This window comes from Melozone crissalis, unplaced genomic scaffold (genome assembly GCF_028551555.1).
Source record: "Melozone crissalis strain CALT ecotype California unplaced genomic scaffold, PUWL_Pcris_2 ptg000192l_1, whole genome shotgun sequence".
Lineage (NCBI taxonomy): Eukaryota > Metazoa > Chordata > Aves > Passeriformes > Passerellidae > Melozone > Melozone crissalis.
This window is the reverse complement of record NW_026535957.1, coordinates 2,700,701-2,712,970: the sequence shown is the minus strand read 5'-3', so window position 1 is coordinate 2,712,970 and position 12,270 is coordinate 2,700,701.

Below are 12,270 nucleotides of genomic sequence, written 5' to 3'. Positions count from 1 at the left end.
GGCGACGCCTCTCCCTGCACTCGCTCTGCAGCTGCCTTGACAAAATTTGCAGGACTCTGTTAGCACCACGTTCACTCAAGTCCAGGAACTCGAGGACCTGAAAGGTACAGGGCAGTGACAGGGACCCGGCCGGCAGGAGCCCGGAGACGCACGGGGCCGGGCCCAGGCAGCAGCACGGGGCGCGGGCCCCGTGCCAGGCAGCTGCGGCTCCGAGAGGGCAGAGAGCTGGGAGGCAGCTCAGCCAGGCAGCGCTGGCCGTCAGGCTCACCTCTGCAAGGAACGCCATGGCTGGCAGCTCCCAGCGTGGCTCCTGTGTGCTGAGCAGCCGGAGCAGGTAGCGAGCGATCCGGGAACACAAGGGGATGGAGACACAGCACATTTCCCTGGCAGGAGGAAAATGAACCAAGACTGTGGGCCAGGGGGACAAACCTTTGCCAGGACTGACACACAGAGGTCTGGTCTTTCCCCAGCATCCTGCAAGGGGCCCTGGGCTATTTGGGAGGCAGCTCCTGGTGGGCGCCCTCCTCTCCCAGCCTTTCGCAGTCTGCTTGGCCATCCCTCGGTGACAAGGCCTTCTGGGCCACGACCTCGGGGACTGTGTGGAGCTCCCTGGACACAGAGCACAAATGTCAGAGGCAGCAGTGGGGAGAAGGGGGTCTCACCTGGCCAGCAGAGCCACGGCATAGTGGTGGGTGTCAGCGCACAGCAGCGTGTCCCAGCCACAATTGTGTTCCATTGCCACCACCACATCCTCGTGCTGCATTCGGCAGAGCAGGGACTTCAGGGTGCGCACTGCAAACCTGCGTGCACAGCAAAGCCCAGGTCACGCTGGGAACACTGGCTCCTGCCCAGGGACGTAGCACGGAAAGGAGGATTGGGATGGAGCACCTGTTGGGGCTGGTGGCAAGGCCGTATTCCTCCTGGCATCCCTTCCAGAATGCATCGACCTCCTCTGGCGTATCCAGAGTGCTGGAAAACACTTGGGAGAGCAGATGTAGAAAGAGGCGGGGCAAATACACCGTCACCATATGTGGGACGCAGGGCATCTGGAGGATCTTCCACATAACCACAGTTGCCTGCAAAAGACAAAGCCCCCCGAGACAGGGCTCAGTGCCGAGGTGTCGGTGTGGCAGGGCCCGAGCAGGGCAGGGAGAGGCTCAGACAGATGCAGGGGGAGCACGGGGCCTGGTGGGCCTGAAGCTGCCCCTGGGCCGGGTTTCCACCCGGTGCCTAAGGCAGGGAGATGCAGTGGGGGAAGGAGGACGGAGAGCTGCTGGAGAGGCAGCCTTGGGGCCAGCAAAGGCCAGTTACAGAAACTCACAGCCAGGACAAAGACACCCGTTTTGTCCCCATCCGAGGTGCACATGCTGTGCTCTGGCCAGCTGCCCAGCACATCCAGGAGTATCAGCAGCGCTGGCTCTGCAGTCCTGGGCGAGCACATGATGCTCTTCCACATGGTCAAAGCAGCTCTGTGGGGTTAGAGCTCTGTCTCATACACAGCACCGTGGCCTGGGCAGCAGTGGGGACCTGAGCTGGCTGCCAGCTCTGCCTGTGCCCATTGCCACTCGCCAGCAGCACCCAGGCAGCCCAGGCCACTGGGGACAGGCCCCTGAGGGGCAGCGAGGGAGCACGGCAGCAGGCTCGGGGGCTGACGTGCCGGGGCTGGCCAAGGGAGCAGCCAGAAGGCCCTGGAACTCTCTGTTGGTCACACACCTGGGCCAGGCTTTACAGGCTGATGGGCTGGCGAGCCCTGAGCCCTCTGGGCATTTTGGCCCCATACCTGTCACAGGACGGGGCCACATGCAGGAGCGTCATGACTACGTCAGCAGGCTGTGCTTCGGTGAGATCCAGCAGGGTCCTGTTCAGCCTGTGCTCAGCAAACTGATTGGCCAGGAGCCACTGGTGGATGTACCTGACCAGGGCAGGAACCTGGAGAAGGCACGGGAAGACTTGGAAAGCTGCCAGAGGGAGCAATGTCACCAGCTTCCCCACAGAAGTGCCTCCCTTCCCACCACACTGCCATGGCCTCAAAGAGTTCCAGTGACCAGCAGGCGTGGCTTGGGAGACCAAGCAATTTCCTGGGAGCATGAAACCCTTGCCACAGGCTGCTTACTTGCTTTGGACTGGAGAAGCCCTCCTCTACGAGCATATCCAGCAGGGCAGCACTGGTCTTGGTTTTGAAGATGTGCGAATATGCTCTGAGCCCAGGACCCATGGTGCTGGTCTCTTCCGCCCGAATTTTCTTGATGAATTTGCAAAGCAGCTGTAGGAGAAGGGCAAGAAGCCAGGGATGTTGCAGGGAATGCTCCAAGCGCGGTGCCAGCAGGCCCAGCCCAGGTGGGGATGGCTGCAGGTACCTGGGCTGTGCTGCGGAAGAGGCCACGGGCGGGGTCCTGCTCCTGTGTGCGCTGCAGGGCTGCACCTGGAAAAGAGCGAGCGCAGCCAGAGCTGAGGGGCTGCGGGAGAGGCCGGAGAACACGGCCCAGCCCTGCGCTCCCCAGGCAGGGACAGCCCTGGGACGCCCCAGGGGATGGAGCATGGCCCCTGCAGGGTGTCTGCCCGGCCCCTCTTCCGTCCTGTCCGTGGGTATGGGATGGGAGAAACTGGGATGGGATAAAATGGGATGAGATGGAATGGTGCCAAGTTGGCTGCAGGCACCAACCCTGTGGCCCAGCTCTGCCACTCACCCTCCTGCGGCAGCTCAGACGGCACCACCGCTTTGGTTTCATGTGCACGGGCAGCTCCAGGGCTTTCTTCCTCTTCTTCCCCCCAGGCCACCTTGGGCGCTTTCAGGGGTCTCTGCTCCATGAAAATGACTGGATTTGTGAGGGCACCTGCAGAAGAGAAGCCTTGGGAAGGCCACAGGTCACCAAGTCCTGTGGTCTGGCCTCGAGCTCAGCTGCAGGAATAACGCCTTGGAAAGGCTCCGGGTCAGACAGGACCGAGTGTGCTGTGCGGGGGCTCCTCACGGCACCGCTCTGTCCCGTTCTGCCCCGTTGTGCCTTCCCAGCAGCTGGGCAAGCTTCTATTTCCCACGTGTCACAAAGGGCCCTTGGTCACCGGGTTCCGTTCCATGGCACCGAGACCGTGCTGCAGCGTGCTACCCAGGGCCCTTGCACACACTGCCTTCTGCCCTGGGGCCGTCCCCAGCCCAGCCAAAGTGGCCCAGGCTGGAAGGAATGCCTGGCCCCCCCAGGTGTCTAAGACAGCCCGCACAGGATCTTTGGGAAGGGCTCAGACCACCAGCAAACGCTGCCCGGCTCTGCCGGTACAGTCCTATCCCCATATCTTTCCCTGAGAGCATTTGAATTACTAAATGAGAATCATTTGAAGGGAGGACATTTACATTTTCCATTTCAGAGAAGGCTTCTGCCTTCCTTAGCAGGCACCTCTCTCTTCAAACCAAGACAATTGTTTATCATCTTGCAGATGCGCAGTTGCTGGGGAGTCCCATTTTACACCAGGGACCCGGAGAACCATTCCCAGCAATTGGGAAAATCCTAGGTGGTCCATCCACCCACAGATGAGGTCTCCAAATGTGCCCGAAATTGGGTCCAGCTCTTAGAGGCCTAAAAGAGCAAGTCCAAGTGACTTGATGATATTTTTAGCCCAGAAAGCCCTGCAGCTGATGGCACACTTCACAATCAGCAGGGGACACAGCTAGGCCAAAGCCCAGGCCTCTGCTGGGAGCCTTTCTCCTCAAATACCCTTCAAACAAACCTCCATGCAAGTCACTTGGAAAGTTTCTTCAAATGATCCATTTCTGGCACATGACTACACAGGGTTAAGTGAAAGATTCTAAAGCAGCTGCTGTGGAGTCAAAGAGCCAGCACTAAGGGTCCTTGTCATCTCTTTGTAGCTAAATGCCACTTTGGGGGATTTGAGGGAGTTTGGAACGAGCTAGAGAGCAGACCTCCGAGTTTTTTAGATGATGCCATTGCTTTTTCTTCTCTTCTACATAGACAGGAAAGGTGAGTTTGGCTCACATCTGCACTGCATGGCTCACAAGGCCCGCAAGACTTGTAGTTACAAGAGCTTTGAAGGATTTCTTGGCCAAGAAGACACTGCCAACAATAATCTTTATGTTTTGCCACCAATCCTTCAATATTTCGTCTTAGGGACTCATGCTACAGTGTAAGCTTCCTTAGCCAATTATGACACACAAACTCAAAGCACTGCATCCTAAGCTTCTTGTTTACCATTGTTACTACTTTGATTTTTTCTAGATCTTCAGCACTAAAACTCTAAACTTTCCTCCACTTCAACGTTCCTCCCTGTGTCTCTGCTATAATAAACTAGAAATCCACATTCTCGCTTCTAGCACCTAGCTTTGGAACCCCTTTCCAAGGTCTCCCTTCAAATCCTGTGTTTAATTCAAAGCTTTGCTGACAAGACCAAAGGTCTGAGATTTCCCTGCGTTTGGATTTCCAACAACACTGATGCTGTTAGTTCCAGAGTGCCCGGGATCCCTCTTGCAAGTCAGCTCTGGTAGGAACAAGACGGCTGGCAGGGGGCTGCTTGTGGCCTCTGACAGCCCATTGCTTAGGGCTTGCCAGCGCCCCAGCCCCTCAGGGGCTGCCCCAGCCCGGCCAAGCTGCCCGGCAGCAGCGCCGCAGCCCCACAGCAGCTCCAGAGCAGCCCTATCCAGAGGCACCTGGGAGCCCTCAGCAAGGCAGCCAGCAGCACACGGGCAGGAGGACACGGATGCGCTTTCTGCCCGGCACAGGGCTTGTGGCCGTCTCCAGGCACTGCTCTCACAGGGATCCCCGCAGCCCCGGCCCCTGCCCACCCGCTCTGTCACCAGCACAAAGGCTTCAGCAGAACCACCACAGGCCAAGGGGCTTCTGGCCATTTTCCCTGCAACACTGCACGCCTGGGCAGCTTGCTGAGCCATGGCACCCTTCTCCCCCTCTTCCCCAATGCCCTGCAGACCCTGGGCAGCAAAAGAAAGCTCCTGGGAGTCTGTGTATTATAACATACTCTATATTTATACACTAAAGAAAAAACAAATAGAAGAAAAGAAACAGAACAATCTTTCAGAAATGGAAAATTCCCGCTGGCTCAGGTGGCCTCAGCAGACAGAGCCTCTGGGATCAGCTCTCTGCAGAGCTCCAGCAGCGCAGCCAGCCGAGCCCCGACAGACGAGGCCGTGTCCTCCATGCCCTGGAGAGCTGATCTTGCAGCCTCTGGAAGACGGAATATCGCTCACTCTGCAGTGCCTGGATGACATACAATGTTTCAAGTGCCAGATCTGACACGGCACTGCTGATGTCCTCTGTCAGGTGTTCCAGGGCTGAAAGAGAAGGGAACAGAGCCATGGTCAGATGGCGGATCTGCGGGGAGCCGAGGAGAGCCCCCTGCCAGGGCCATCGCAGCCGGCTCTAGCCATGGCCAGGAGGGAGCAGGGACCAACGGGACCAGCCCAAAGCTGCTGGCCAGGAATCGCCCAGGTGGCCCTGAAATCTCTGTGTGCTCTCCCCACGCCGCCCCTCATCCGCACAGGGAGCAGAGCCCTCTGCAGCCGGGCCAGGGCTTGCAGCTCCCCCGGCAGCTCCCGCTGCCAGCCCGCTGCCCTCACCGTGGCAGATGAGCCAGAGTTCTTCCTTCTTCCCCCTCAGGTGCCGCACGGCCATGCCTGTCAACACAGAGCCTGTCACGGCCCCAGCGGCACAGCTTCCTGCCAGCGGCGCTGCCGGCACTGTGGCCACACGGGCTGCTGGCCCGGCAGGGCTCAGCCCGGGCCCTTGCCGCACGCTGCCGCCCCAGGGCACGGCTGCCAGAGGGCGGCAGCAGCAATGCCCGGGCCAGGCGGGGCTTCACGGTTCCCGGTGCCAGGCCCCGCTGGCACTGCCGGGGCAGCAGGCGGGGCCGGGGCCGAGCTGCGCCGGCCGGGCCGGGGAGGGAGCCCGGGCTCGGGACTCACCCGCGAACCTGACGGCCGCCGCTCGCAGGGGCTCCTGTGGGCTCTGCAGGTAGGGCAGGACCTGGCGCAGGTGCTCGGCCGCTTGGCTCCTGTCCTCTGCCAGCTGCAGAGAGCGGCAGGAGGGAAGAGTTGGCGCGGGCTCAGCCCCTGGGCCAGGCGCTGCCTGCGCCCCGCCCTGGCCTCCCCTGCCCGCAGAGCCCTGAGGCGCGGCCAGCAGCCGCTGGCGCCGGGCTCCCGAGGGGAGAGGCAGACGGCCGGCTGCTGCCTGGGAGCCGCGGTGCCGGCCCGCAGCCCCGCAGCCCCGCCGGGCCAGGGCTCCATCGGCCCCCGGTTCGGGCCCAAGGGAGCCTGGAGCAGAGCCTTCACGGCTTCTGGGTGCAGCACCGGGCAGGGGCACAGCTGCCAGCCCCACACACTGAGCACCGCGCTCAGGGGGTTTCTCCGGTCTGAGGCTGGGGCTTGCAGGCCCTCCTTACCAGGCACTCGCTGAACTTCCACAGATTCTGCCTCTTCACCAGTCTCTCAAGATTCCTCCTCTTCAGGAACTCGGCCACACAAAGCAGAGTTTCCTGAGAAGCCTGGAGAAGAGCAGAAACGCAGAGATGGAGAGATGGCCCCACAGCCCAGGGTGCAAGGCCCGCGTCCCCTGTGCCAAGGCCTGGAGGAGGCTGCAGCCCGGCAGGTACCAGGGCAGGAGGCAGACGAGCCCCCTGCCAGGGGGACAGCAGCAGCCCACGAGCCCTCACCTGTGCCACAAGCCGCTTCTCATCGTGGCAGTGAAAGAAGAGGGGCAGCAGGCTCTGGTGCAGGGGTGTCTTCAGGGCCTTTTTTTCCTTTTCCCCTTCTGGAAGAGTCACCAGTGTTCGGAAGAGCAGTATGGAGAGCAGCTGCACCTGCCAATTGTTCTGTATGGAAGGAAGAAACAAAGACCTCAGCATTGCGGCTGCATGGGGCTCAGCTTGGCGCAGGCCTGCAAATCCACAGGGCACAAAGTGTCCGGGCGGCACCCAGTGGCCGTGGCTGGGAGCAGTGAGCCTTACGTGGTCAAAGAGTGGCAGGAGCGCCTCAAGCAGCTGCAGTGTGATGGGGCCGGGCATCAGCATGTCTTTGTCCAAGATGATAAAGCTGAGTAGCATGACTGTCATGAAAACTATCTCTCCATCTGCATCCCACAGGAAGTCCACAAGACTTTCAGTCAGGCTCCACATTTTTTTGGTCTGTGCGGAACACAAGTTTGAGAAACGCCATCCTGCTGCCGCAGGGCCCAGAGGCCAAAGGCCTGTCCTGGAGCCCTGGGGCAGCTGAACTGGGAGGCAGGAGGGGTGGGAGCAGCTGCCCCAGCACCCAAAGCCCAGCCAAGCCCAAGCGACCACATTCCCCAGCTCAGCCTCAGCCACTGCCCCCTTCTCACCATTGAGGGCTCCTCAATGAGCTCAAGAAGGGCCCTGAGCGCCAGGCGACGCCTCTCCCTGCACTCGCTCTGCAGCTGCCTTGACAAAATTTGCAGGACTCTGTTAGCACCACGTTCACTCAAGTCCAGGAACTCGAGGACCTGAAAGGTACAGGGCAGTGACAGGGACCCGGCCGGCAGGAGCCCGGAGACGCACGGGGCCGGGCCCAGGCAGCAGCACGGGGCGCGGGCCCCGTGCCAGGCAGCTGCGGCTCCGAGAGGGCAGAGAGCTGGGAGGCAGCTCAGCCAGGCAGCGCTGGCCGTCAGGCTCACCTCTGCAAGGAACGCCATGGCGGGCAGCTCCCAGCATGGCTCCTGTGTGCTGAGCAGCCGGAGCAGGTAGCGAGCGATCCGGGAACACAAGGGGATGGAGACACAGCACATTTCCCTGGCAGGAGGAAAATGAACCAAGACTGTGGGCCAGGGGGACAAACCTTTGCCAGGACTGACACACAGAGGTCTGGTCTTTCCCCAGCATCCTGCAAGGGGCCCTGGGCTATTTGGGAGGCAGCTCCTGGTGGGCGCCCTCCTCTCCCAGCCTTTCGCAGTCTGCTTGGCCATCCCTCGGTGACAAGGCCTTCTGGGCCACGACCTCGGGGACTGTGTGGAGCTCCCTGGACACAGAGCACAAATGTCAGAGGCAGCAGTGGGGAGAAGGGGGTCTCACCTGGCCAGCAGAGCCACGGCATAGTGGTGGGTGTCAGCGCACAGCAGCGTGTCCCAGCCACAATTGTGTTCCATTGCCACCACCACATCCTCGTGCTGCATTCGGCAGAGCAGGGACTTCAGGGTGCGCACTGCAAACCTGCGTGCACAGCAAAGCCCAGGTCACGCTGGGAACACTGGCTCCTGCCCAGGGAAGTAGCAGGGAAAGGAGGATTGGGATGGAGCACCTGTTGGGGCTGGTGGCAAGGCCGTATTCCTCCTGGCATCCCTTCCAGAATGCATCGACCTCCTCTGGTGTATCCAGAGTGCTGGAAAACACTTGGGAGAGCAGATGTAGAAAGAGGCGGGGCAAATACACCGTCACCATATGTGGGACGCAGGGCATCTGGAGGATCTTCCACATAACCACAGTTGCCTGCAAAAGACAAAGCCCCCCGAGACAGGGCTCAGTGCCGAGGTGTCCGTGTGGCAGGGCCCGAGCAGGGCAGGGAGAGGCTCAGACAGACGCAGGGGGAGCACGGGGCCTGGTGGGCCTGAAGCTGCTCCTGGGCCGGGTTTCCACCCGGTGCCTAAGGCAGGGAGATGCAGTGGGGGAAGGAGGACGGAGAGCTGCTGGAGAGGCAGCCTTGGGGCCAGCAAAGGCCAGTTACAGAAACTCACAGCCAGGACAAAGACACCCGTTTTGTCCCCATCCGAGGTGCACATGCTGTGCTCTGGCCAGCTGCCCAGCACATCCAGGAGTATCAGCAGCGCTGGCTCTGCAGTCCTGGGCGAGCACATGATGCTCTTCCACATGGTCAAAGCAGCTCTGTGGGGTTAGAGCTCTGTCTCATACACAGCACCGTGGCCTGGGCAGCAGTGGGGACCTGAGCTGGCTGCCAGCTCTGCCTGTGCCCATTGCCACTCGCCAGCAGCACCCAGGCAGCCCAGGCCACTGGGGACAGGCCCCTGAGGGGCAGCGAGGGAGCACGGCAGCAGGCTCGGGGGCTGACGTGCCGGGGCTGGCCAAGGGAGCAGCCAGAAGGCCCTGGAACTCTCTGTTGGTCACACACCTGGGCCAGGCTTTACAGGCTGATGGGCTGGCGAGCCCTGAGCCCTCTGGGCATTTTGGCCCCATACCTGTCACAGGACGGGGCCACACTCAGGAGCGTCATGACTACGTCAGCAGGCTGTGCTTCGGTGAGATCCAGCAGGGTCCTGTTCAGCCTGTGCTCAGCAAACTGATTGGCCAGGAGCCACTGGTGGATGTACCTGACCAGGGCAGGAACCTGGGGAAGGCACGGGGAGACTTGGAAAGCTGCCAGAGGGAGCAATGTCACCAGCTTCCCCACAGAAGTGCCTCCCTTCCCACCACACTGCCATGGCCTCAAAGAGTTCCAGTGACCAGCAGGCGTGGCTTGGGAGACCAAGCAATTTCCTGGGAGCATGAAACCCTTGCCACAGGCTGCTTACTTGCTTTGGACTGGAGAAGCCCTCCTCTACGAGCATATCCAGCAGGGCAGCACTGGTCTTGGTTTTGAAGATGTGCGAATATGCTCTGAGCCCAGGACCCATGGTGCTGGTCTCTTCCGCCCGAATTTTCTTGATGAATTTGCAAAGCAGCTGTAGGAGAAGGGCAAGAAGCCAGGGATGTTGCAGGGAATGCTCCAAGCGCGGTGCCAGCAGGCCCAGCCCAGGTGGGGATGGCTGCAGGTACCTGGGCTGTGCTGCGGAAGAGGCCACGGGCGGGGTCCTGCTCCTGTGTGCGCTGCAGGGCTGCACCTGGAAAAGAGCGAGCGCAGCCAGAGCTGAGGGGCTGCGGGAGAGGCCGGAGAACACGGCCCAGCCCTGCGCTCCCCAGGCAGGGACAGCCCTGGGACGCCCCAGGGGATGGAGCATGGCCCCTGCAGGGTGTCTGCCCGGCCCCTCTTCCGTCCTGTCCGTGGGTATGGGATGGGAGAAACTGGGATGGGATAAAATGGGATGAGATGGAATGGTGCCAAGTTGGCTGCAGGCACCAACCCTGTGGCCCAGCTCTGCCACTCACCCTCCTGCGGCAGCTCAGACGGCACCACCGCTTTGGTTTCATGTGCACGGGCAGCTCCAGGGCTTTCTTCCTCTTCTTCCCCCCAGGCCACCTTGGGCGCTTTCAGGGGTCTCTGCTCCATGAAAATGACTGGATTTGTGAGGGCACCTGCAGAAGAGAAGCCTTGGGAAGGCCACAGGTCACCAAGTCCTGTGGTCTGGCCTCGAGCTCAGCTGCAGGAATAACGCCTTGGAAAGGCTCCGGGTCAGACAGGACCGAGTGTGCTGTGCGGGGGCTCCTCACGGCACCGCTCTGTCCCGTTCTGCCCTGTTGTGCCTTCCCAGCAGCTGGGCAAGCTTCTATTTCCCACGTGTCACAAAGGGCCCTTGGTCACCGGGTTCCGTTCCATGGCACCGAGACCGTGCTGCAGCGTGCTACCCAGGGCCTTTGCACACACTGCCTTCTGCCCTGGGGCCGCCCCCAGCCCAGCCAAAGTGGCCCAGGCTGGAAGGAATGCCTGGCCCCCCCAGGTGTCTAAGACAGCCCGCACAGGATCTTTGGGAAGGGCTCAGACCACCAGCAAACGCTGCCCGGCTCTGCGGGCACAGTCCTATCCCCATATCTTTCCCTGAGAGAATTTGAATTACTAAATGAGAATCATTTGAAGGGAGGACATTTACATTTTCCATTTCAGAGAAGGCTTCTGCCTTCCTTAGCAGGCACCTCTCTCTTCAAACCAAGACAATTGTTTATCATCTTGCAGATGCGCAGTTGCTGGGGAGCCCCGTTTTACACCAGGGACCCGGAGAACCATTCCCAGCAATTGGGAAAATCCTAGGTGGTCCATCCACCCACAGATGAAGTCTCCACATGGGCCCGAAATTGGGTCCAGCTCTTAGAGGCCTAAAAGAGCAAGTCCAAGTGACTTGATGATATTTTTAGCCCAGAAAGCCCTTCAGCTGATGGCACACTTCACAATCAGCAGGGGACACAGCTAGGCCAAAGCCCAGGCCTCTGCTGGGAGCCTTTCTCCTCAAATACCCTTCAAACAAACCTCCATGCAAGTCACTTGGAAAGTTTCTTCAAATGATCCATTTCTGGCACATGACTACACAGGGTTAAGTGAAAGATTCTAAAGCAGCTGCTGTGGAGTCAAAGAGCCAGCACTAAGGGTCCTTGTCATCTCTTTGTAGCTAAATGCCACTTTGGGGGATTTGAGGGAGTTTGGAACGAGCTAGAGAGCAGACCTCCGAGTTTTTTAGATGATGCCATTGCTTTTTCTTCTCTTCTACATAGACAGGAAAGGTGAGTTTGGCTCACATCTCCACCGCATGGCTCACAGGGCCGCAAGACTTGTAGTTACAAGAGCATTGAAGGATTTCTTGGCCAAGAAGACACGGCCAACATGGATATTTGTGTTTTGGACCCAATCTCTAATATCTCGTCTTATGGAGTCATGCTCTCGGGGTCTCTAGCTGGTCAGAGTGACCCCGAGATATGTTAGAAAGTCTCTTTTCCCAGTCCGGTGGTTGAAGAAGGAGTCAGAGCTCTTCATTTCTTGGTCTCCAGGCTGTTCATTTTATCTTATCTATAAAATTCTTTCTCCTGTCTTTCGAGGTCCGCACAGCCAGACAGTCTAAGGCACTCTGCCTCCCGTGGGGCGGTGTTATCTTTTTATACTAAAAACAACTACCTGTACAATATTTGCCATTACTTTCCCATACATATCATCTACGTTAGACAGTGAGCTTCTACTCTAAACCAGCCTAAAAGTGCCAACATCACAGCAGCAGATGGTGGCCATGAAGAAGAAGGAGAAAGGCTGGACATGCCCAGATTCCTCATCTTCCCCCCTGAAGTCCCATTCTAAAACGCCCCAAAATCTATTTTTCCACTCGGTGATAAATTCACTGTCATTCTGCTTAAACCTTTGTGGCTTGTCATTCTTCCTACAAGGTTGGGAATTGTTTTTTCCAAGGGCTAAATCAAAGGCACAGTGGTCTCGGGCTCTGTGCCAAAGCCTCTGAGCCCTCTGACAGGGTCTCAAGTCTTGCAGGGCAGCCAGAGGAATTTCCTGGGTTCCCACATCCTGCCACAGTGTAAGCCTCCTTAGCCAATCATGCTATGACACACAAACCTACAGCACTGCATCCTAAACTTCTTGTTTACCATTGTTACTAGTTTGATTTTTTCTAGATCTTGAACTCTGAAACTCTAAACTTTCCT